Source organism: Plectropomus leopardus, chromosome 6 (genome assembly GCF_026936395.1).
Source record: "Plectropomus leopardus strain MGB_pleo_1.0 chromosome 6, ASM2693639v1, whole genome shotgun sequence".
In the NCBI taxonomy this organism is placed as follows: domain Eukaryota; kingdom Metazoa; phylum Chordata; class Actinopteri; order Perciformes; family Serranidae; genus Plectropomus; species Plectropomus leopardus.
This window is the reverse complement of record NC_142181.1, coordinates 8,867,394-8,873,681: the sequence shown is the minus strand read 5'-3', so window position 1 is coordinate 8,873,681 and position 6,288 is coordinate 8,867,394.

Sequence of the window (6,288 nt, the reverse complement as noted above, 5' to 3'; positions counted from 1 at the left end):
TCTTAGTCACCTTATCATTTTGCTTGCAGTCGTATTGTATTTGTCCAGAAAATAGGTCTGTTGGACATCAAACAGTTTAACATTTTATTTGCATTGTGGTAGGATAAGACAGTGTTTTGCTATTGCATATAGAATTGAAGGTGAGGTTTTTTCTGATAATTTGCCTTTTTATTTTATTTTATATTAATTTATTTTATTTTATTTTTAGCTGCCCCTGACTACATGGAGCTCTATAGCAAGTTTTAACTAATAGCTGTCTGGTTCGCAGACTAACTGTTAATGATCAGTTGTTGAACACATTTTGCATTCATGCTCTCTTCACACAGCAAAAATGAAAGAGAGGGTTTGCTGGATGGTAGTGATACCAGCTATGGAGAATGGTTTGGAGGCAGTGACACTGACAAAAAGACAGGAGACCAAGCTGCTTTCAGCGAGAGCAACGATGGACAGGATCAAGAATGAGTATATCACAAGGACAGCACAGGTTAGACAGTTTGGAGACAAAGTGAGAGAGGTGAGATTGAGAAGATGTGTGCAAAGGAGAGATACAAGGTAAATCAGAAGAAGGATGCCAAAAAATGTCAGTGAAGAAGAAAAAAAGAAAGCTGAAGAGGAGGTTTTTAGATGTACTGAGGGGAGGAAATGCAAGTGGTTTTGTGACGTAGGGAGATGCAGAGGACATGGCATGACAGATGATCAGCTGTGGCAGCCCCTACAGAAAACAGCTGAAGAAGAAGGTGCTAGTCTTTTCAAATGCACTTTTGTGAGAGTCATTAGTTCATTCTTGAAGCTGATGACCGGCTGTATGTTCTTTCCCGATCACCACTTTCAGCTGCCACACATTTCTTGCAGTTCTCTCAGAAACTATTCTTGCCTCTCCAAAGCTCCATCAGCTGTCCCAGTCTGCCTTGATTTCCCTCCAGCTGTTCTCGTTTGGAGAAAGGCAGCTCTGATTCTTTCATTTGCGTCCTTCAACTCCAGTCTTTTTAGTCCTTTCTGAAAACTCAAACCTCTGATTTCGTCTGAATATAAAGTTTCAGTAGAGGGGAGTCTCTTCATTTTTCTTTATATCTCTGTCTTGTTTTGATTATGTACTCATATCTCCTTAAAACTCCTGTAGATATGTTCTCACTTTGAATTTGCAGTTGTAGAATTGCTTTTATTTCTTGCACTTTAAGATCAGTTATTGTCAGAGGACTATCAGAGGAGCAGCTAAAACTATTATTTTTTCATAAATTAGACAGGTGTTCTGGTGAAGCTCCATTTCTAAGTTGTCGTCCTTATTTAGTTTTGGAAGCTTTATCATAACTCCCAGTGTTGTTCCCACTCAATCCGTCAGTGTGATTCCTTAAAGTGAATCTGAGATGCTTTATAAATAATGTCCCAGGCAGTCAACAGAACAATTGGGCAAAGAACAAAAGATTTGACAGCATGGACAACTCTGACATCTCAGACAATCTTAGAGTCACAAAAGCATCTCCCCGTATTGAGAGCATTGATAAACAAATGCAGAACAGCTGGGCTGGCAGGTGGCAGGTGACACAGTCAATCATGTAATGAGCAGAGGAGAGAAGCTCTCTGGAACCAGTGAGCCTGTTGAATAAACACTGAACACACAGAGACAAGGAAATCAGAGAGCCAGAGTGTGAGAAGGCAGATGGTGCGGGCATCACCATGACATGAATGCAGTGATTCCATATCCCAGAGGGAGGTTTGGGTTGCCTGAGTGAGCAGGTCAGTTCTACTTGGGCTTTCCTTCCTTTTGACAGCTGTGAAACTATTTTTGAAGGGTAGTTGACAGCCAATCACCTGCTCAGCGGACTGGACAATGGATTGGCTGCTATCCCTGAAAAGAGAAAAAGTGGTAGAAAGCCAGACTGCAATAAATATTTAAGAATGGTTCTGGATATTAACCAGCAGAATTTGGCTTGAATTTGACATGATACAGGTCAACTGCGCCAAGTATTGGACTGGAACCAGAAGGATACTGTCATCTCATTAAATTAAATAAAAATGAAAGGGAAAGGAGTGGAGGAGTAGGACAAACTTTTCATAATTATTCAGTCCTCTGTGTTATCCAGAACTCAGTCTGAAGACGATAGCAGACCGGGGGATCCTGAATGCCTTGAAAATCACATATAATTGAAGACATGTTCTGGAGGAAATATGGAAATATTGTATATCAGAAGGAAAGACTAAATTGGTACATATAGATATAGATAAACTGCTTATAGTCGTTGGAAAAAATTGTCTTTACAGCTGAGAGCTTGGCTCTGTGCTCTATTACCGTACTGTCTCTGTCCGTGGTGCTGAACTGGTGGTTTGCAAAAGCCACTTACACTATGATGTTTCAACAGACATATCACAGCACCGGGTAAATAGCACAAACAACACAGTGGCTGCTCTCTATTCGCTATTCAAGGACTGTGGTGCTGAATGAGCAACAACATTAATCCATTAGTGTAGTTCAGCTTAGTTCAGTGTCCCTGGACTTCCCTTGGCAATGCCTTCACCCATGTCCTATTCACCCTGAATAAACAGCAAAAAAGGCATTTCAGTGGCTTTTACCTCAGCGGAGCATTACAAAAATGATGATTTCCTCTATTTGGGCTGACATAAAATGCTTGTGTAAAATCTTGGACTTTTTTACCCTTTTTACCCTGTTGACAGAATGCAATAAGGCAATTTCACCTACACTAATTAAATGTCTCAGAATGCTTTGATTTGGAGGCAAGTGTGAAATTAAATGGACTGTTAAATTCACCATGTTAACCGCATGATAGCCACTTAACTTAATCCTTAATGGGTTTTTCAAAAATAATTTCACACCAGGAAATTAATAATTCTATTCTACAATTTATTGAGGCTACCATGCGGTCACTACAGATTTATATTTATTGTTAACAGTGGCTAAAGACGGCGTGTTAACAGCAAGAGTCATATAGTTTGTTACACAAGCCCTGCTCTGAGACACTTTTCCTCTTTATTGCAGTGCTATGAGGTTACTCAGCATTTGCAATGGGAGCATGAAGACGCACATACAGACATACACAGAAACAGAAAACAGTGATGGTGTCATGAAGAATGTATGAATATATGCAGTTTGTATGCTAAAGAAGATTTTTAGATGTCAGCTCTCTGGTCTGTGGTAGTTGCAGTTTTCACACATGAAACAAGACTTCCCATCAGTGGGAAATACCAGTCTCATATGACCACCTGTTGGGACTTGTACATATTAATTGATTTATGTCTGTCCCCTGTCCTCTCCTATTTTTTCAGTCTTTTTATCATGAGCATATATTTCCCATGTCCCTTTTGTAACACCTAAAATACAGAGAGATTTAAGTAGTATTTTGACATGCTGTTCAAAATGATGACTGTGTCCGCACAGTTACCAGTCTGAAGCTAGGTACAAAGAGGTCAGATGAAAAGATTATTCATGCAATTGCTGCAAAATAAGCAAGGAAGATAAAATGATAAAAGCCACATACATAAACATGCACAAATGCATCTGCTCAGCAGAAACAGTAGCTGTTATTAAAGCTGGTTGCAGTGTATTCACTTTCTCAAAGCAGAGTGACACAGCCCTTATCAGTGCTGAATAATTCATGACTCGCCAACATTTACAAACTGACTGATGGCAAATGTTCTGCGCTACTGTACACTGTTCTTGGAGAAGTGTTGCACCAATCTCCTTTGCTCCCTGAATTATTAAGCATTTGTCACTTGGGGAATGCATTTCAGTACTGTGGTCTGCCATCTCAAAACCACAATGCATTGCCCTTAAGGGACCCAACAAGCTTCAAGAAAAAGACAACCCTACACACAAAAAACATGTCAAGTGTTGTATGTGTACTTCTGTATGTTGAGGAAGATGTGGATAGAACTGGAATGGATGCTATATGCAAATGTTTTCTGTGCTTATCTAAGTGTAATAAAATGTAGAGAACCAAGTTCAAATGCAAATGCATAGCTAATGCAGCAAAACACTGACACACTGCCAGACACACTTGTGAAGCACCATATCCATCCATCCATCTTCATGTCCTCACCCTATCATTGTAAGTGAGGACACTTATCCTGCGGGGAAATCTTGCATCCAAACAGAGATAAAGTGCAGCCCAAGTGGGTACATGAGGCCAGAACAGCCTTTCAGCAGGACAAGAGGTCAGGAGAACTCTTACAATCTGTAAGGACTTTTGTGAATGCTTGTTTTTCTCGCCTTCTTAAACCTAAAAAAGAGCTGTTTTCAAGTGTCTATCACTGCATCCAGACTGTGATCCAGGATGCCTGTAGAAAAATTCAGATCAAAGTCCCTGCTGAAACACTGTATGGCCCTGAGTATAGTAACATGCTGGAAATTTCAGAGCTGATAATTACACAAAAGCTCCCTTGTAGCTGAGAGAGTGTCAGAGTTTTGCTAGAGGCCCCCTCATATGCACGGATAATAACTTTGCAAGTGAAGATCACTGAAAAGGACTTGGTTCAACTAAAGACTTAAAGATATTCTTGAGGCTTTTTGCAGAGCCCAAAACGTGGCAGTGAATGTGGAAAGACAAAGGGTTATGTTTGTACTATGTTACTTTTAGTGCTCCCGCCACAATTTAAAATAAATGTCTGTCCCTCATGGAGGAGTTGTTGGGAGAGACAGAGGTGCTGCCTCAACACCTTGATTGATATCAACAAGAGTTAGATTACACAAGCCGAAGTTTCAAAGGTAGGCCCAGGGGTAGAATGTTCTCCTGGGACTAAAGCTGAGATTAAAGTACAAAGTGTGTCAATACTGTGAAAAAATATATTTAAAAAAATGTCTATCTCTAATTCTTGTAATTACTTTTCAACATTTCTACTTGGTAAAGGCAAGGGCATGTCCATCTAGCTGAGAGGCTTGCAGCAAAAAATTAATTGGAATTTTTTCATTAAAGCTTTGGGAGTTTACAGAGTGTGCAGACTTTTGCATTTATCAATTTGTACTAACTGTTGTCCTTAAAAAACCCTTTCATGTCCAGCCTAACATTTAACAATATTCAGTATATTTGATGGCTTGAAAAATATAGACAATGAGTTCTCAGAGCTTTGGGTCTTTCGATCCAGGTCAAGTGAGTACCAGGACCATTGTTCTGCATGCAAGAGATCACCATACAATGCATGTTGCCCTGAGGGTGGTTAAATACTGTATTTTCTGCACTGATGCCCTGACAATGGTATAGCTGCTTGTTAAAATTTCCATGTTGCCTCTGACTGTAACCACAATGCCATCTGTAATGCAATGGAGCCTGGTACATCATTAACAAGCAGCAGAAAAAAAGCTGATTTGGTGCTCAACAACCCCCTCAAACTCTGCCTCACAATGAGTGTTTAACATCCTTAATTATTCATGAGTTTCAATTCATTTGGTAGTCATTAATGAATTTTTGATTGTGGAATACTTTTAAAAACAATGTTTAACCAAGCTTTGCAAAATATTACTAAGATATTCAAAATAAACCAAGGCTTTTGATTTGCAAATAGATTAAAACACTTTTAAATAATGTATGATATGTTGATGATTAACTGTCAGAATTATGTCATCTACATCATTTTATGTCATCGTGATATGGACAGCACATTGCAAGTCTGAATTCTAAACAGGTTTACCAATCATGGAATAGTCTGGTTTTCTCTTAATGTATGTTTAATAAAAAAACACATAGAAAACAAATGTCAAAGTATGGTCTGTCTATAAAAAAAATAAAAATAAAATCACAGTATAGCATGTTAAAATAGAGGGAAAAAAAATATGTTGTAGTAAATTATGCAGAAAAAAAAGTCATAGTATAGCATGTCATAAAGAGAAAAAGAAGTCATTGTATAGTATGGCGAGAAAACTGAAGAAAGAAACGTTGCAGTATAGCAAGTCAAAAATTATATAGATAATTAAATAAAAATTTCTGTTGAAAAAATGGAAAAAAGTCATGGTATAATATGTAAAAAAATGGAAAAAAAGTCAGAATATAGTATGTCAAAAAAAAAAAAAGTCTTAGTATAGCATGTTCAGTGTGTTAAACCTGAAGAAAAGAAAATATTATAATAATATTTATTTTGAATAATAGGACAATTAGCTGATTTTAATTGTATTAATTGATGGTGGTACATTAGACCAGAGGGAGACAGGGATAACTGATGTTATCAACTTCATGTAACATATTAACAATATTTGTCAGCGCAGACTCCTTGGAATATATCTCCATGGCAACCTCAATTAACCTTGATTTATTCAAGACACGGTTTTTAAAAACCCTGCTGAGA